This window comes from Nycticebus coucang, chromosome 22, assembly GCF_027406575.1.
Source record: "Nycticebus coucang isolate mNycCou1 chromosome 22, mNycCou1.pri, whole genome shotgun sequence".
Lineage (NCBI taxonomy): Eukaryota > Metazoa > Chordata > Mammalia > Primates > Lorisidae > Nycticebus > Nycticebus coucang.
In genome coordinates this window covers 50,600,044-50,617,611 of record NC_069801.1, presented here as the reverse complement: position 1 = coordinate 50,617,611, position 17,568 = coordinate 50,600,044, and the positions used below count along the sequence as shown (strand labels likewise).

General features: G+C 48.3%; 1 protein-coding gene and 1 pseudogene across 1 annotated transcript in view; one reads left to right on the top strand and one right to left on the bottom strand.

Annotated features, from left to right (window-relative positions):
• Positions 1-17,568, top strand: part of GLIS1 (GLIS family zinc finger 1) — a 236,617-nt gene that overhangs the window by 11,150 nt on the left and 207,899 nt on the right. The gene's annotated exons all lie outside the window — the stretch shown is intronic.
• Positions 7,274-7,428, bottom strand: LOC128575726 (uncharacterized; annotated as a pseudogene).

The following is a 17,568-nucleotide window of genomic DNA, read 5'->3' as shown; positions in this document are numbered from 1 at the left end:
TAGGAAAATAAGTAGATAACACTCAGGTATTCATTTTTTTTGTAGAGACAGAGTCTCACCTTATCGCCCTTGGTAGAGTGCCATGGCGTCACACAGCTCACAGCAACCTCCAACTCTAGGGCCCAGGCGATTCTCCTGCCTCAGCCTCCTGAGTAGCTGGGACCACAGGCGCCTGCCACAACGCCCGGCTATTTTTTTGTTGCAGTTTGGCCAGGGCCAAGTTTGAACCTGCCACCCTCGGTATATGGGTCTGGCACCCTACTCACTGAGCCACAGGCGCCGCCCACTCAGGTATTCATCTTTGTACCCTTTGTACCTTGTCCAGCACAAGGTCTGGCATGAAGTACGTATGTATCTGAGAGGCTTAGGGGGTGCTGACTGGGGCCAGGGCTGGGGAACTAGACCACCAGGTTTAAGTCCTGGCTCTCTGTACTAACTCAGGGGCCTTGGGAAAGTTATTGAGGTTTTTTTTGGGTCTTAATATTCTTATTTGTAAAATGGGGATAATAACAGTAATGATCTCAAAAGGCTGTTATGAGGATGGGATAAGTTAACACACACACAGGAACTTAAAAACAGAGACTGGCAAATGGTAAATGTTCAATTAATGTTGGAATTATAGTTGTAAATGGTAAACAGACCCTCTTGGAAGGGCTTTCCCTCCTTTCCACTCCGCCAGATTGACCCTGTTATTCTCAAACGCCATCTCCTTCTAGAAGCTTTTCCTTTACCTTCTCCTTCTGCCCTGGTACTGGTTGTACTCTGTGGCAGTTTCCTACTTATGTGTCTTTCAGGACAGGGTGGAGGCTCATTATCCCTGTGCCCATGTGCCTAGCAAAGGGCCTGGCTCAGAGTGGGTGTTGGGAAGGTTGGGAATGGAGTCCAGCCCAGTCCCCACCCTCAGGGACCTGTGGCCCATGAAGGAGGAGCTGTGTTTGACGTTCTTGTTTTTCCTACAAGGTTGAGCACAAGGTAAGCGCTCAGCGCGTGTGAGAGTCTAGTACGTGCTTCTTAGTTCGCATGGGCACGTATTGTTACATTCATGCTCTAGCACCGTCTTGGAGCTCTCGTACTCAGGTCTGCCCCCTGCTTGTTAGGTGACCTTGGGCAAGTTTCCTTAGCCACCAGGTCCTCCCTCCTGTTCCCCTCCTTTCTGGGAAGGTTGGCTGCAGGGATTGCAGACCCTTCTGGCTGCATGCGTTCAGGACTGTCAGGCTGTACAGCAGTGGAGAAGCTGGGCACCTGGTGGCTGTCCCGGAGTGACTGACCACTGGCCTCCTGGAAGACCCTTCTGGCTTGCATTCGGGGCTGTCAGGCTGTACGGCAGTGGAGGAGCTGGGGACCTCGTGGCTATCCCTGAGTGACTGACCACTGTCGTCCTGGCCCGGATTGTGGGCACTTGGTGCTGCACACTTGTCCTCCTTCCAGGCAAAGCTCCAGGTGCTGTCACGTGTGTCTGGTCCTGTGGTTTAAAGAGCAGATACTGGTGGCTGCTACATGTCTGACCCAGATTTCCCTAAGATGAAGAACCTGGACCAAGTGCTAGAAATGAGAGCTGGGAGCCAGACGATGGCTGCTCTTGGCATCCCTCCTGGCGTGGAGATTGATGTCTGCACCCGAGACTCTCCACTCTAGTACAGGTTTGGACAGGGCTCCCGGAGGATTATATTGGCCTCCTTGTCTCTCTCTGGGCACCACCGTGGGTTTTGTAAAGTATAAAGCTCTGCCTAAATCATATTCAAGCCTCATTTGGGCAGGTGGGAAGATAGGTTCAGAGATGCCATATGACTTGTGCAAGAGTCCACAGGGCTCTTGAAGTCAGACTGGGTTCAGAGCCTGACTACACACTGGTTAGACCTCAGGCACGTTTATTGAACTCTGAGCCTCAGTCTTCCTTGTTCCTGTCTTCTGGGGCTGATGGGGGGGATTAGGATGAGGTCTGTAGAGCCCGAGGCTCAGGAGCTGGCATGCAGTAGGCACGTGACAGGTGAGCTGCTGCTGTTGGCCTTCTTGAGTGCAGAGCTGGGCTGGGTTTCTTCTCTGCACCACAGTACTGCACCCTAGCCCCGGCCTCTGCTTTTCTTCTTTTTTGGTGTAATTAAATGAGTAAGGACTTTGGATTCAGACTGAGGTTTGAACCCCTGGGCGTCTTGGCTTCCTTTAGGCTGGGGGACGGTTGGTAGTGAGTAGATGTGGGCTGCCTCAGCTCTGCTCTGATAGGCTCAGGGTGCTCGCTCATTCTGGTGTCCCGAGGATGGGGTTTGTCTGGGGGTGAGTCAGGAGGCGCAGCCCCTGCACCCTTCCCTGTGCACGGGGTCACAAGTTGCCATCTGACACTGGTCTCCAGCTGAATTACCTTGATTATTCTCCCAGGGCCATGATGCTCCATCCCCGCACTTACCAGTCTGCAGTATTGCAATGGCTCCCATTTGTTGAGCCCTACTGTGAGTAGCTGTCCCTCGAAGCCTTTTCTTTTTTTTTTTTTTTTTTTGTAGAGACAGAGTCCCACTTTATGGCCCTCGGTAGAGTGCCGTGGCCTCACACAGCTCACAGCAACCTCCAACTCCTGGGCTTAAGCGATTCTCTTGCCTCAGCCTCCAGAGTAGCTGGGACTATAGGCGCCCGCCACAACGCCCAGCTATTTTTGGTTGCAGTTTGGCCGGGGCCGGGTTTGAACCCGCCACCCTCGGTATATGGGGCCGGCGCCTTACCGACTGAGCCACAGGCGCCGCCCCCTCGAAGCCTTTTCATTCTCCTAAGTCGCTTCCTATGAGGTGGGTATTGTCCTCCTTTTACAGAGGAGAAAATTGAGGCCCCAAGAGGCTAAAAAGCCTCCCTGAAATTCTAGAGCTGGTGAGTGGTAGCTGCCAGCCCTTTCTCCACACCTTCTCAGAGCTCGAGACCCAGAGGGTGATTGTTTGCAGGTTCCCAGCCCTCCTCTCTGAGTGGTACCCACTATCCTTTGGCTCTCTGGCCTAAGCAGACTCTAGCTTTCCAGCCAGTCTCAGCCTGGTGACCTCAGACAATCTCACTGAGCCTTGATTTGCTGAATTACAGAGGGGAAATATTTGCTTACTCCCCTGGCAAGGCCAGTGGAAGGATCAGGGATACAGGATGGGAAAGGGTTGTGCAGGTGGCTTATTGTTGGGACCTCTGAGGACATGGAGGAGCTTGGATTTGTAGAGGTGGAGCGCATGGGTTAGTCAGTCCTGGGGATGAGCAGTGCCTGGGCCAGTACCTGCTGTCACTGATTAAGGTTTCTTCCTGCAGTGAGTAACTATTCATTCTCTCTGGCAACATCAGCCAACAGCTTTCCTCTTTTGGGAAGTATGCAGGATCTCTCCTGCCCAGCCTCACACCCTTGCCCCCACTCTTCCCATTCCATTCTTTCCGTGGCTTCTGGCTACTTTGCATTCAGGATGTAGAGGAGCTATTTGCTGGGGAGGGGGCAAAGACAAGTGATGTTGGCTGAGTAGGTGGCGTTTCTGGGGCCATTAGGGACCCTTCTCCTGTTCCTTATCATTATCCAACAGAGATCATTTATTGAAACACTGCCAAGCACTGGATCAATCATCTTCTGTTGCTGTGTTGTTTTTTTTTTTTTTTTGTGGTTTTTGGCCGGGGCTGGGTTTGAACCCGCCACCTCCGTCATATGGGACTGGCGCCCTACTCCTTCAGCCACAGGCGCCGCCCCTGTTGCTGTTTTTTAAAATAGATCATCTTGTTTAATCTTACACCACACTGATTTTTTTTTCATTAGGACACTTAATGGCTATTTAAATTAATTACAATTAAATGAAGTGAAATATTTAGTTTCCCAATCATACTAAGCACATTTCAGGTGCTCAGTAGATACGTGGCTAGAGGCTGCCATATTGGACAGTGGAAATATAGGGCATTTTCATTATGATAGAAAGTTCTATTGGGTAACACTCATGTGGAATTCTTTATCTATTTGTTCATCACCCTTTTCCTGACACCCTATCCCAGGCGTCCTCAAACTGCGGCCCACGGGCCACATGAAGCGGTGTGAATTGTATTTGTTCCCGTTTTGTTTTTTACTTCAAAATAAGATATGTGCAGTGTGCATAGGAATTTGTTTACAGTTTTTTTTTTTTTAAACTATAGTCCCGCCCTCCAACGTTCTGAGGAACAATGAATTGGCCCCCTGTTTAAAAAGTTTGAGGACGCGGGTGGCGCCTGTGGCTCAGTGAGTGGAGCGCCAGCCCCATATACTGGAGGTGGTGGGTTCAGATCCGGCCCCAGCCAAAAACTAAAAAAAAAAAAAAAAAAATCGCCTGCCCTATCCTACGCTAGGCTCCCTGTGCTTGGCCTCTGCCCTGGGGAGCATCCAGTTGAGAGGGTGGGTGGCTTACCCATGTTGAGGTGGGGAGCAGCATGGCTCTTGTGGGACATGCAGAAGTTTGTCCTAGGGTCTCGCCCGTTCTCAGAACGTTCACAAGACAGCGCTGACAAGTGAGATCAGGGTAGATTTCCATGAGCGATGGCATTTGAGTGGCCAGGCCCTGGTGGGAGGGTTCTCTTTTCCCCTGGGAAGCTGCCCAGAGTGTATGGGTGGTTGATGCAGACCCATCCCTGCGGCTGGCGACATGCTGCTGAGTCCTGAGCTGCAGTGTGCGCAGGAATGGCGGAATATTGGTTTGTTCTTGTAGGTTCCCGGCTTAACAAATTACTTCATCTTACTCCTAGTCCTTCTTTGGGAGGTGGGTGACCTTTTAAAGATAATTTATCTTAATACTCTATTTTTTCTACTCATATGAGTACTATATAGTTCTTGTAAAAAATTTGGAAACTATAGAAACATAGAAAGATGAAAATAAAACTTGCCGGTATCTGACCCCCAGCAATGGCTACTGTTTACATTTTGGCAAGTTTCTTCTCAGTCTTTTTCTATGCCTATTTGTCTATGATCATATATATTATCATATTTTTATATCGTTGAGATCATTTTGAGTATAGTCTTGTGTGCTTATGTTTAAATTTAATATTTTGTATGTTGTTCAAATTCTTTGTAAACTTTCAGAATATATGAAATTTTATTAAACTTGTTAAATTATTTTGAATAGAGGATATATTAAAATGGTTAAAAACTTGAAAGACCCAAAAGGGTCCGAAGGGAGAAATTTCCTGTTCTCTTTTTGCCTGGCCTCTCAGAGTGTCTGTGCACATATATAAAGACAGACGTGTACGTATCCTATGATACTTTGGCTCAGAGTTTCAGAATTTTCAGTATTTCCTCCAGCATTGCTATGCTGCAGTGACTATCTTTGTGCGGTAATCTTCATTTGCATTTCTGATTATTTTCTTAGGGCAGATTCCCAGAAGTGGAATTACTAGGCTCCAGGGTAGAACATTTAACACATATTACCACATCGCTCTTTGGAAGGTTGCACTAATTTTCACAACTGCAAACGCTGCCTTCTCAGAGAACTTCCTTCCCTGCGTCTTTTCCAGTGTTTCAAAATCCATTTACCAGTTTGAAAGTGGAAATGATATCCGGTTATCATTTTGCTACACTTTTCTTTGGTTATTAGTGTGGTCAAATACATATTGTGTTTGGAGTTTTGGTTCATATCTCTTCGTTTGCAAGTTGGTGTTTATGTTGGGGTCTGAGTATTTTACTTATAAAATTAAAGAATTTTAAGTGCTCGAGAACGTTAACGCTTTGTTCGTCATATTTTTTGCTAATATTTTTGTGAGTCTGCTGTTTCAGCACGTTTTTAACGATGATTTTGAAACAAAAATTTGAATTTTATGTGGTCATATTTCCAACGTTTTCCTTATGTCATTTCCTTCATTACTTTTCTTTTTCTTATTCACCCAGTGTCATTGTTTGTTATTACTGCTATTTTTGGTAACTTGTTTTATTAACATCCTGAAAATAAATTTTTATTTTTAACAAAGTAACGCCAAGCATAGTTTTTTAAATCATCTAATAAAATAAGGCTTTAAAGAGAGCCCGTTTCCTTCATCGTCCCACTCCTGAGAGGCTCCCTTCCACCAGCCGGCCACGGTGCCCACCTCCAGGGGGCACCAGCTATGTGGACTTAGGGAGCATGGTGCCTTCAACTCATTTAGTTGTGTGTGTGTTTTTTTCCTACCATTTTCTTTCATACATCTCGGTTATAAAAATACAAACAGTAGTAATTTACTCTTACATGCCGCTCACCATGGTCCACTCCCGCCCTAAGTGCATTACAAACATAATTCCTTTAATTCTCCCAGCCATTCTGTGAAGGAATTATTATTATTAACCTGGATTTGCAGGTGAAGAAATAGACCAAGAGGAGGAAAGTAACCTGTCCGAGGTTGCACAGCTGGTGAGTGGTGAACCAGTGTTAGTTAGGCTGCCGTAAATGAGGTGTCTGTTCCTGTTTCGGGATCAGCTGCACTCGCTGTCTTCTGAATTCCTTTATGATAGACGAGGATTTAGTTCTTTCTCTTTTTCTTTCTTCTTCTTTTTTTTTTTTTTGTAGAGACAGAGTCTCACTTTACTGCCTTCAGTAGAGTGCCGTGATGTCACAGGACTCACAGCAACCTCTAGCTTTTGGGCTTCAGCCATTCTCCTGCCTCAGTCTCCCAAGCAGCTGGGACTACAGGCGCCCGCCACAACGCCCGGCTATTTTTTGGTTGCAGTTCAGCTGGGGCCGGGTTTGAACCCGCCACCCTCGGTATATGGGGCCGGCACCCTACTCACTGAGCCACAGGCGCCACCCATCTTTCTCTTTTTCTTAAAAGTGATTTTAATTTTTTTTTCTTTTAGTTGCTGTGAGCTGTGATGCCACAGCACTCTACCGTGGGCGATAAAGTGAGACTCTGTCTCTAAAAAAAAAAAAAAAAATTTGTTTCCCAATTTTTTTTTTTTGTTGAGATAGGGTCCCACCTTATGCCCCTGAGCAGAGTGCAGTGGGCATGGTAGCTCACTACAACCTCAGGCTGTGGGCACCCCGTTGCCTCAGCCTCCAGAAGCCGCTAGGATTACAGGTGCTCACCACGGCACCTGGCTGGGTTTTTCCATTTTTTTCGTGAGTCAGGGTCTCACTGTCACTCAGGCGAGTCTCGAACTCCTGAACTCAAGCAATTCTCCCTCCTCAGCCTCCCACAGGGCTGGGATTACAGGCGTGAGCCACCACGCCCGGCTGTTTCCCAATATTTTATTAGGCAATTTTTCATTCAGTACATTTGAAAGAATTACAGTGATCGGCCATACACCCACTGCATACATTTCATAATTTTTTTCTTTTTCTTCTTTACATGTGGGGAATTTGTTTGTAGAGTGGCCACAAGTTTTATGCCCCTCATCACAATGACTCCAGATTCCTGTTGGGTGTGTGTTATAAAGAGAGGGTTTTTGACATATTTTAATTGAATACATTATAATTGGATACCTACTGTGTGCCAGGCCCTGTTTTCTTTTATTGATCTATCATAGTTGTACACATTTTTAGGGTACTTCATGTCATATGTTGATACACGCATGCAGTGTGTAATGCTTGAACTGGGGTTGGGGTATCTGTCGCTCAAACATGCATCCCTGCTTTATGTTGGGGACATTCCAATTCTTTTCCCCCAGCAATTTTGAACTATACAACAAATTATTATTAACTCTAGTCACCCTACCGTACTGTTAAACACTAGATCGTACTCCTGTCTAACTGTATTTTTATACACATGAACCAGCCTCTCTTCTCCCTCCCCACTACCCTCCCAGCCCCTGGTAACCACCGTTCTCCTCTCAACTTCCGCAAGGGCCACTGTTTTAGCTTCCACATGTGAATGAGAACATGTGGTGTTTGTCTTTCTGGATCTGGCTTATTTCACATAATAATATTTCAGTTCCATCACGTTCCTGCTTATTTCAGGATTTCATTCTTTTCTCTAACTGAATAATATTCTATGGTGTATAAGTACCTCATTTTCTTTACTTATTCATCTGTTGATGGATACTGAGATTGATTCCATATCCTGGCTGTTGTCAATGGTGCGGCAATAAACACAGGAGTGCAAATACATCTTTAATATGCTGGTTTCCTTTCTTTGGATATATACCCAGCAGGGGAGTTGCTACATCATATGGTAGTTCTATTTTCAGTTTTCTGAGGAACCTCCATACTGTTTTTCTATGATGGCTCTACCAGTTTGCATTCCCACTACCAGTGTCTAGATGTTCCCCTTTCTCTGCAGAGGATTTATTTCTCTTGAACTCCCAGTTCCATCCCAACAATACCCACTTGCACTTCACGCTCCTCCCTCCCTGCTCGAATTGCATCATGGTTCTTTAGTTAAACCAGTGCACGGTTGGGACTATGGGACCAGGCTGTTAACATGGGAATTGCGCTCTCTGGAGCCTGGCTGAGCCCCAAGATAATAGGTATTTACAATAGGTGTTGGCTGCCACATTCCGAAGCAGGACTTTAGGTGCCTAAAATGAACTTTGGTTTTGAGATCCTTGCCTGGCCTACACTTTGAGGGTACAAAGGGTTGACATGGAGGAGCCACAGAGAGGGTTTCTTTGGGGATAGCTGTTGAGAAGCTGGGGCGTTTCTGGCCAGTGCCACTTGGGCAGGGTGGGGATTGCTATCTCCTCATCACAAATGAAGAGAGAGGGTCTCTAAGAGGACCACTCAGAAAGCTGGGCATAGCCCTGGGGGTTGAGGAAGGACTATGTGTGATCCCATATGAAGATACTGAAGGCAGAAGGCTGTGGCTGGGACCCCTACCTGGTGGCAGGGTGAGGAGAGGTAGCTGTACTGTTTCTGCAGAGGGGCAGAGGTTGCATTCCAGGGCCCTGCCAGGAGAGGATCTTGCCAGGCAGAGGTGAAGACTGGAGGTATCTCATGGGACGCAGGGAGGGTGAGGGGTGCCTGCCACCAGGGGAGCTTGCTGGATGTTCTCAGAGGGGAGCTCCCTGGGAACCCACAGGAGTGGCCGGCTGTGGGGGTGGGGGGCAGTGGGTACAAAGTACCCGAGTACAGAGAGCTCCTGTGCACAAGGTTTAGGGTCTGAACATTGCCTTGCGCCCTGCCCAAGGCTGTCGTCCCCTGAGGTGGGGGACGGAGAGGTTTGGTTATAAATGAAGCTTGGAGTTGAGATTATTAATCTGGATGGGACATCTTAATTACTAAACTGAGACTGTCTTTGCAACTAAAAGTGTTGGAAGATGTTTTATGATCTACTAATGACCACAAAGTTAAGGGAACTTGCAGACTTCTACAGACTACACAGGGGTGGGAGGTGGGTTTGGGGAACAAATCTGCGGACGGTGTTTTAGAGGAACAGTGGGGGTGTGTGAGATGGGGGATGGTGATAAAGCTGTTTCTATAGCACACTCTGGAGTCCATTTTTTCAGTATAGTGGTTACATTTGGAACAGGATGTTGAATCAATTCATGTATCATGGGAACTTTTCTAGTACAACCGTTTGTTTTTCTGGGGTTACATGTGACCTGTTTTTTATAATTTGGTTAGGTTTTATGTTTATGGGTCCATGACAGTCTTTTTCCTAACCGTTCCATCCCGTCTGCCAGCCTGTCATTCCTGCTTCCCTGAGTGCTCAGCTGCACTGGCTGTCCTAGTTCCACCTTTGTCACATCCCAGAAGGGCTAGGACAGTGATTTTCACCCAGTGTACCGTGGCACCCCGGTGTGCCGTGAGAGTATCTTAGGTGTGTGCCAGGAAAAATTTTAAAGTTCATTAATTAAATTATTTTTGAAAGAAGTTCAAAGCATAGTAAGTATATTCTTATTTTTACTCTTTTCTTTTTTTGAGACAGAGTCTCACTGTGTCGCCCTCAGTAGAGTGCTGTGACGTCACAGCTCACAGCAACCTCAAATTCTTGGGCTTAAGTGATTCTCTTGCCTCAGCCTCCTAAGTAGCTGGGACGACAGGCGCCCGCCACCACGCCTGGCTATTTTTTGGTTGTAGTTGTTGTTGTTGCTTAGCAGGCCTAGGCAGGGCCCAAACCCACCTGCCCCGGTGTATGTGGCTGGCGCCCCAACCACTGAGCTACGGGCGCCGAGCCTTTTATTCTTTTTTTTGATTAACATAATTTAAGCATGTTGTGGAAGCTTAACTACAGGTTCAAGTGTGCTGTGAAATAAAAAAGATTGAAAAACACTGGGCTAGGAGATGTGCTTCCATGCGCAGCCAACCCCCTGGGAGTTCTCTTCAAATGCCTCTTATATCTGGTTCTCTATGCATCACAAACTCTGATTTGAGGCGAAAAGAGATTTTAATGAAAGGATGCTGGGTGGCTCTCAGGATTTTCTACTAAGGCTAGAGAACTAGGCTTGGAAACTGTATAGCTAAGAACCTTATCCAAAATTCTACCCACCAGGCCCAGGTGTGCAGCTTGTCTTGCTGCTATAGTGGGGGACGTAGCTGACTTCTCTGTTGAAACCTATACTAGAATGGATTTGAACCATCTCCCAGAGTCATGTTCTGGGCTGGTTGCTTCTCACCGGCAGAGCCTAGGTCATGTGCCCATACTTTGGCTACAAGAGAAGTTAGGAAAGCAAGTTACTATTATTTTTTTTTTCACTTAACAAATTTGTATCATGGAGCTGCTGTGAGCTAGACATGTTTCTAAGCTGCTAGGAAAACAAGCAAATAGGCACACATGTCTGCACTCACCAAGCTTGCATTCTAGAGGGGGAGGATAGAGTGCTCAAATAAGAAAGTTAAACATAAAGTTGACCAGAAAGTTGGTGTGTACTCTGGAGAAAAAAGCAAGGAAGGAGAGCAGAGGCTTGCTGGGCTACAGAGTGGTCAGCACAGGCCTGTACCAGGCAGGGACAGCGGATTCAACACATCTGACTTTTTCAGTGTGTGTGTTGGGGTGGGGTGGGGTGTTTGCATTTTGAGGTGAGTAAACTGAAAGGCATTTAGATGCTGGGCACCCCCCAAAAAGACAAATATCCTTCGCATTGTATTTTTTGTTTTCTTGACTTTTTGTTTTCTTTTCTGGAGTACATTGTCTAATGGTTTGAGAAAAAAAGGTAAGTAAGGATGATGTCTGAAGGTGTCTTCTGATGAGTGGCTTGGCTGGGTAATTTAAATAGATGTTTACTGTGTGCCAGGCTGTGTTTTAACTGCTTTACATGGTATAATGCATCCTCATAACAATCCATGGATGCGGCGGTAGAGAATATTATTATGCCCATTTTATAGATGAGGGATCCGAGACCAAGTGAGGTTAAGTAACTTGGCATTGGTTGGACAGATAGGCAGGGCCAGTATCTCAACATGGCTGGCTGTCTTCAGAGCTGATCCTGTTGAGAATTCTGGAGATCATGTCCTCTAGTCTTCCAGCTTCCCGCATTGCTGTTGGGAAGTCCAGTGCTATGTCCTGATAACTTTGTACAGATTTGCATTCTCCCCACCCCACCCCATCAGCTAGAAGGTTTCCAGATACTCCGTCCATCTCTGGTGCTGTGACATTTTCTAGTGATGTGTCTTAATGTGCTTCTTTGCCTGTTAATTGGACAGGATACTTGCGGGCCCTCTGTTTCTGGAGACGTGTGCCCTGAACTTCTAAGGATCTCCTTGTATTCATTCTTTGAAAACATTTTCCATACTATTTTGCTATTGTCTCTTTCTGGAAATCCCTTTAGTTGCACATTTGGGGTTCTGTATTGATCTCCCAAGTTTCTTATCTTTTTTGCAATACCTAGCTCTTCGTCTTTTTGTTTTCTGAGAATGCCTTTGACTCTTCCTCCCATTTTGTTTTTCGCTTCAGTTATTTTTAGTTTGCAAAAGCACTTTCATGCATTCTGTCTCCATTTATGGACGTAATGGCTTATCATACCTCTCTGGGGAGACTTTTAGGATTTTAAGCTATCTTTCCCCTGTTCCCTGTGTCCGGTTTTGCATTTGTTTGAGTTCCTCTTGTTCATTGTTTGGTGTCTTTTCAGGTTGTGGACTTTTCCCACATGTTGATGACAGCTGTAGCCTCACAGGGATGTCCGATCTACTGACCCTCCCCTCTGCCCTGTCTTTTGGCCCTGGGTCCTCACTTGTCATCATGCCTGCCCTTGGCCCTTGCGCACCTTCCCTGGTTGAGACCTAACTGCCTATAGCTGTCTGTCAGATGGTGCTCGGGACAGCCTGCAGCACCCTCAGTGATCCCAGTCTAAATTCCGGAGCTTGGAGCGCTGGTGGGCCCTGCTAAGCCTGGCCGCCCACTCCTCTGCTGGGTGCTGCCAGGGCCTCTCCTTTGTCAATAGCCACACCGGCCTGATATCTTTGCATCTGCCTCTGACTTTTTCCTCAGAAACTGGGCTTCTGCATGGCCTGTCCTGCAGGGTAGGTTTCGCTCTCTCTAGGGGTCACTCTCTCTCATAAAACATGCTCCTGAACCCACCAGCTTAATAGGCAAAGGCACTGCGCCTTCCTGGGCTCATACCTTCCTGCCACTGTCCATTCTCTGTCCCATTTGCAGACTCTCTGAACTTTCTTCCCTCACCTCCCATTCGCTGCCCTCCCGTCCACAGACTGCTCTTGTCAGGGTGTCCGTGGCTGCCATGGGCCAGATCCAGCCAGCCTGTCTGCCTCCATCTCCCTGCCCCAGCAGTGGTCCTCAGCACGGGGACCACTCTAAGGCTACCTCCCTGCATCGGTGGCTCCTTCTCACTGCCCTTAGCTGGTGTCCCTGCCTCAGTCCCGCACCTGTGAGCACGGCCTGGTCTAGGCGGTTGCAGGAGTCTCCTCATTGCTCTCCCAACTCTCCCGTTGCCCCTCTGTGCTCTGTGGTGCCCCTGGCAGCCCTGTGAGTACCATTTAAGATGTGAATCTTTCCGTGCAGCTCTCTGTTTAAAGTCCTCCTCTGCTTCTCTTCCTCTGCCCTGACCTTGGAGGCAGACATGATGTCCCTCATCCTCCACACCAGCCTGCTTCCCTCACCACACACGGCCACGCTATCCTTTCTGTTCTGTGGACACAGCGAATGGGTCCCCTCACTAGCGCTTTTTTTTTTTTTTTGAGACAGAGTTTCACTGTATCACCCTCCGTAGAGTGCCATGGTGTCCCAGCTCATAGCAACCTCAAACTCTTGGGCTTAAGTGATTCTCTTGCCTCAGCCTCCCAAGTAGCTGGAACTACAGGTGCACACAACAATGCCTGGCTGATTTCTAAATTTTTTTGCAGAGACGGGGTCTCTCTGTGTTGCCCAGGCTACCGTCAAACTTCTGCCTTAAGCGATCCTCCTGACTTGACCTCCCAAAGTGCTGGGATTACAGGCATGAGCCACCGTGCCTGGCCCCGTCTCTTTTTATATTTTGCCACTTCTTCTTTCTGTTGGCATTTTCTTTTCCCTCCTTGGCGTGCATTTTTGTACTGTCTCTGTTTCCTCCTTTCTCCCCTTTTTCCCTCTGTCTTTTCACGTGGGCTCTTCTCTGCCTCACTTGCTGTGGCTTTTCCTTCTTTCTCTCTGTTCCTGCCTTCCCGGGTCCACATTCATATGTAGCCTCCTGCTACTTGCTATTTTTGGCAAATGCCACTTTTGTGGTTGTGTTTAGGAAGCATCCATATTGTAGACCATGGCTCTTGGTGGCTCTTCCCTGTACCTGAACTAGAAATGAGAACCCTGATAGGACCGGAGAGCCCTTGAATCGTCAAGTCCTGGGCCCAGGTGGGAGGAGGACAGGCCCCTAGGCTGCCAGGCCCTGTAGGTAGGTCTAAGAACGGCCTTACTGCCCATGGCCTTATTCACTGACCCCTCCTCTGTGCTGAGTCCTGTGTTGGACCCTGCCCTCAAGGGGCTCTTGGTAGGGACATGGACTTGGGACCTGGTCATTGTGAACAGCTCTGTGGTGGGTGATTACCAGCTGGATTACCAGCGTATGGGCGACAAACAGGCCTATATGAGTCCCACTGTGGTTCAGGCTTCTCGGCATTGGTGCTGCTGAGCCAGGCTTTGAAGGAGGAGGAGACCCTTTGCCAGATGGAGAGCAGGGAGGGAAGCATTCTGGGCCCTCACTACTTCAGTGTGCGCAGAGGACCAGCAGCACCTGCATCGCCCAGGAGCTAGTTAGCAGTGCAGACTCTCAGCCTTACCCTAGACTTGCGGCATCAGAACCCGCTTTTTCGCAAGATCCCCAGCTATGTGTGCACATCAGAGCTCGTGAACGCCTAGTTTGTGGGGAGAGCTGGGGAGGAATTTGGTGTTATAGGAGCAGAGATGGCACGTGAAAGTGGCTGGAATGAGGCCACAAAGGAAGATTGGACTGACACTGTGCTGGGCTTTCCATTATCCACTAAGGATGAGAGTGGAGTTGGGCTTGCTACTTCCCAGGACCTGTCAAAACCCACAGACAGGCTGGCCGCCATGTCAGCGAAGGCCTTCAGTATCTTCAGGTCTTGCCTTCCCTTGAGATGAATGGGGAAACTAAAGCCCAGAGCCCCCAAGTGACTGAGTTAAGGCCACATAGCATATCGTGACTCCCTGACTCCATGGCTGGTTCTCTTTGGGGAAGATGTTGATTCATGGTAAGAATGACTTATTAAGGTTCCACCACATGCCAGGTGCTGAACTAAGTAGCTCCCACTGGGCTGATGAAATAGTTCATTTCCCTACTGTGATCTCCATTTAACAGATAGGAAACTAAGGCTCAGCGGTGAAGTCATTTGCTTAAGGACTAGGAAGGGACAGAGCTGAGCTCTGAACTTAAGTTTGGCTGACTTCAGTGCCTGAACACGCTGCTGTGCTCTGCTCACCTGGAGGATAAGCAGACTAAAGCGAACTTTATTCAATAATTAACTTATTGAAATGTTTTCTTTTTTTTTAAATTGACATGTAATAATTGCACACGCTTAATGGGACATAGTGTGATGTTTTGAGACATGTGCACATTCTATAACGATAGCGGCTGTTAAGCTGGGGAAGGGCGTGTGCAGGCCTGGGTTTGGGGAAGATCGCTCTCGTATGGTGACCACTGAGCTCTTCATGAAGCTTTGGCTGAGCAAATTCCTTCTCTTAGTCTCCTCACCTGTTGGGATTACATGGCAGATCCAGGAGAGGGGTCTTGAGGTCCATTCTGAGTCTGACTCTGCGTACGTTGTGCTGTGACTGCAGAGGTGCTGGTGGGTGGCATGACAACCAGTGGGTGTGGGTAGTTTCTTGGGGTGTATGTAGTCAGAGAAACTTAGCTTAAGGAAGGCAGAAGGGTGGCAGTTGTGTCAGGGGGCGGGGACTGAGCAGCCCCCTCTAGGCTCGGCCACCATCACCGACTCCTTCCCACATGTGATTTTGATTAGGGGGCCTGTGTAAAAGTTACCTAAACACCACTCTAATTACTCTGTTTAGGAACATTCACATGCGTGGGAGGGTGCCTGGCACTGGTTTCCCACATGTGCTGGGGGTCGGTGGGAGGGACCACATTTGCACGAGCGTGACGGGCACTGTGTCAGAGCTTTGTTGTCACCTTGGGCAGGGGAGCCTACAGGGCACTCTCAGGGAGCTCCTCCCAGGGGTTCTCCAGCCCCGGCAGGCAGAGGAGTCGGACTGATCACTCTAGGCCCTTGCTTATAGAGTAGAGCATGTTGAAAATCTCTCATCCTCCCCGTGAAGTACGTGTCATTGTACCCATGAAGAACGACACAGAGCCTCAGAGGAATTTATAAGCAATGGAATGCAAAGTTTCTTTGAATCTGCAAGACTGGTTCTCAACAAATGGCTTGGGGTGAGTCCTTTCACTTTGAGCCTCAGTTCTTCCTCCATCTAAGACCACCTGCCTCACAGGCTTGTCATGAAGACAAAATGAGATAAACCATGTGAGAGGACGTGGACTGTTCAAACAGAGCCTCGTGCCATCCAACTCCTAGGGGCCCCCACTCTGCGGCCTCTGCAGCCAACTCAACTCTCACATGTAAAAGACACAAGGCCACGGGCTGCTTATTTCATTTACAGACTAAGAGGGGAGTCAACTTCAGGGCCAGAGACATTCTCTGAGTGCTCCCCAAACATGGAGGGAAATGGTGTTTGGGAAGCTTGGGAGAGACTAGGCAGTCCCCGGGACTCTTTGGAGCTTCAAAAGAAGGAGCCCCCCACTTTGAGCTGAAGGGGGTTTGCTGCTAGCAGACTCCCCTGGGAATGCCATCCTTGGGGAGATTATGATCTAGGCACAGTTCTCTTGTGACTTACGCTCCTTCCCCCAGATGTTCTTCTCATCCCTGGACACTCCTGTGTACCTTTGCATCTGTCTCCGTGCTGGGCTTTCACCGTCCAGCTGCCCACTCTACCTTCATGCCCGTCTGTGCGAACGCCATCCTGTCTTCACCCATCTGTCTAATCACTTCAGCTGACACTCACCAAGCCTGCCTTGCCTCCTGCTCTCTCTCTGCTCTAGGTTAGAGGAGATGAATTGGAACCACCTCTGTGTGGGTGACTCCAGGAGCAGGTGTGTGGCTTTGTGTCTTTGATATTAAGGAGGGCCCATCAACACCTTGACTTTCCTTCTGAGATGAGTCAGATCAGAGAGTAAATCTTTCTTTTTTTCTTGAGACAGAGTTTCATTTTGTTCCCCTCAGTAGAGTGCTGTGGTGTCACAGCTCACAGCAACCTCAAACTCTTGGGCTCAAGCGATTCTCTTGGTTCAGCTTCCCAAGTAGCTGGGACTACAGGTTCCCGGCACAGTGCCTGGCTATTTTTAGAGATGAGGTCTCGCTCTGGCTCAGGCTGGTCTGGAACCTGTCAGCTCAGGCAGTCCATCCATCTCAGCCTCCCAGAGTGCTGGGATTACAGGTGAGAGCCACTGTGCTGCGCCTAGAGAGTAGATCTTCGTGCGTCTTTGCCTCCTATCTGTCTTACCTCCTCATCCTTTCACCCATTTATTCATTCACGCACCTACCTGCCTGTCCCTCCCACCTGTCTGTCTAGCCAACCAGGAGGCCAGCTGACTGCCAGAACCATCCTACTGGCCGCAGCCATTCGCCTTCACACCATCAGCACCCCCCTATGTGCCAGGCACTGTGTTCAGTTCTGGGAAACCAGCCTGATAGATTATCTGGGTCAGATGAGTGGCTTAGACTCGACTTTAAAGTCCCTTCCAGCCCTGATATTCTGTAATACACAGAAACACAGAGACACTACAGTTGTTTGTTTAACAAATGTACTCAACAAATAGTTGTTGAGTGTCCTACTGTATACCTGACATTTGTAGCCATGAGTGTTACGGGGAACAAGAAGTCCTTGACTTCATGGAGCTTATGTTCTAGTGAGACAGACAGTAAACAGGTAATTAAGATTGTGTCAAGTGCCTATGTGTGCCGGGTGTGGGCTGGGCTCCCTCCCATCTGGTGGGAAGTAAGACAGGTAGGGGCAGAGATAACTCTTCCAGGCTCTGCATCTGTGCTGTGTTCCAAAATGGAGCTAGCTGCAAGGACTCCAGATGGTCACGGGGCAGCCCAAGAAGTCTTCTTGGGGAAGGGAAGTCAGTTCAGCCTAGGATGGGCCAGGAAGAAAGCTGGGTCACAGCACTGAGGGACCTGCTAAAACACACAGTCAAGTACCTTTTGTCCCTGAGCTGCCATCCCAGTGCCTGGGAATTGAGTA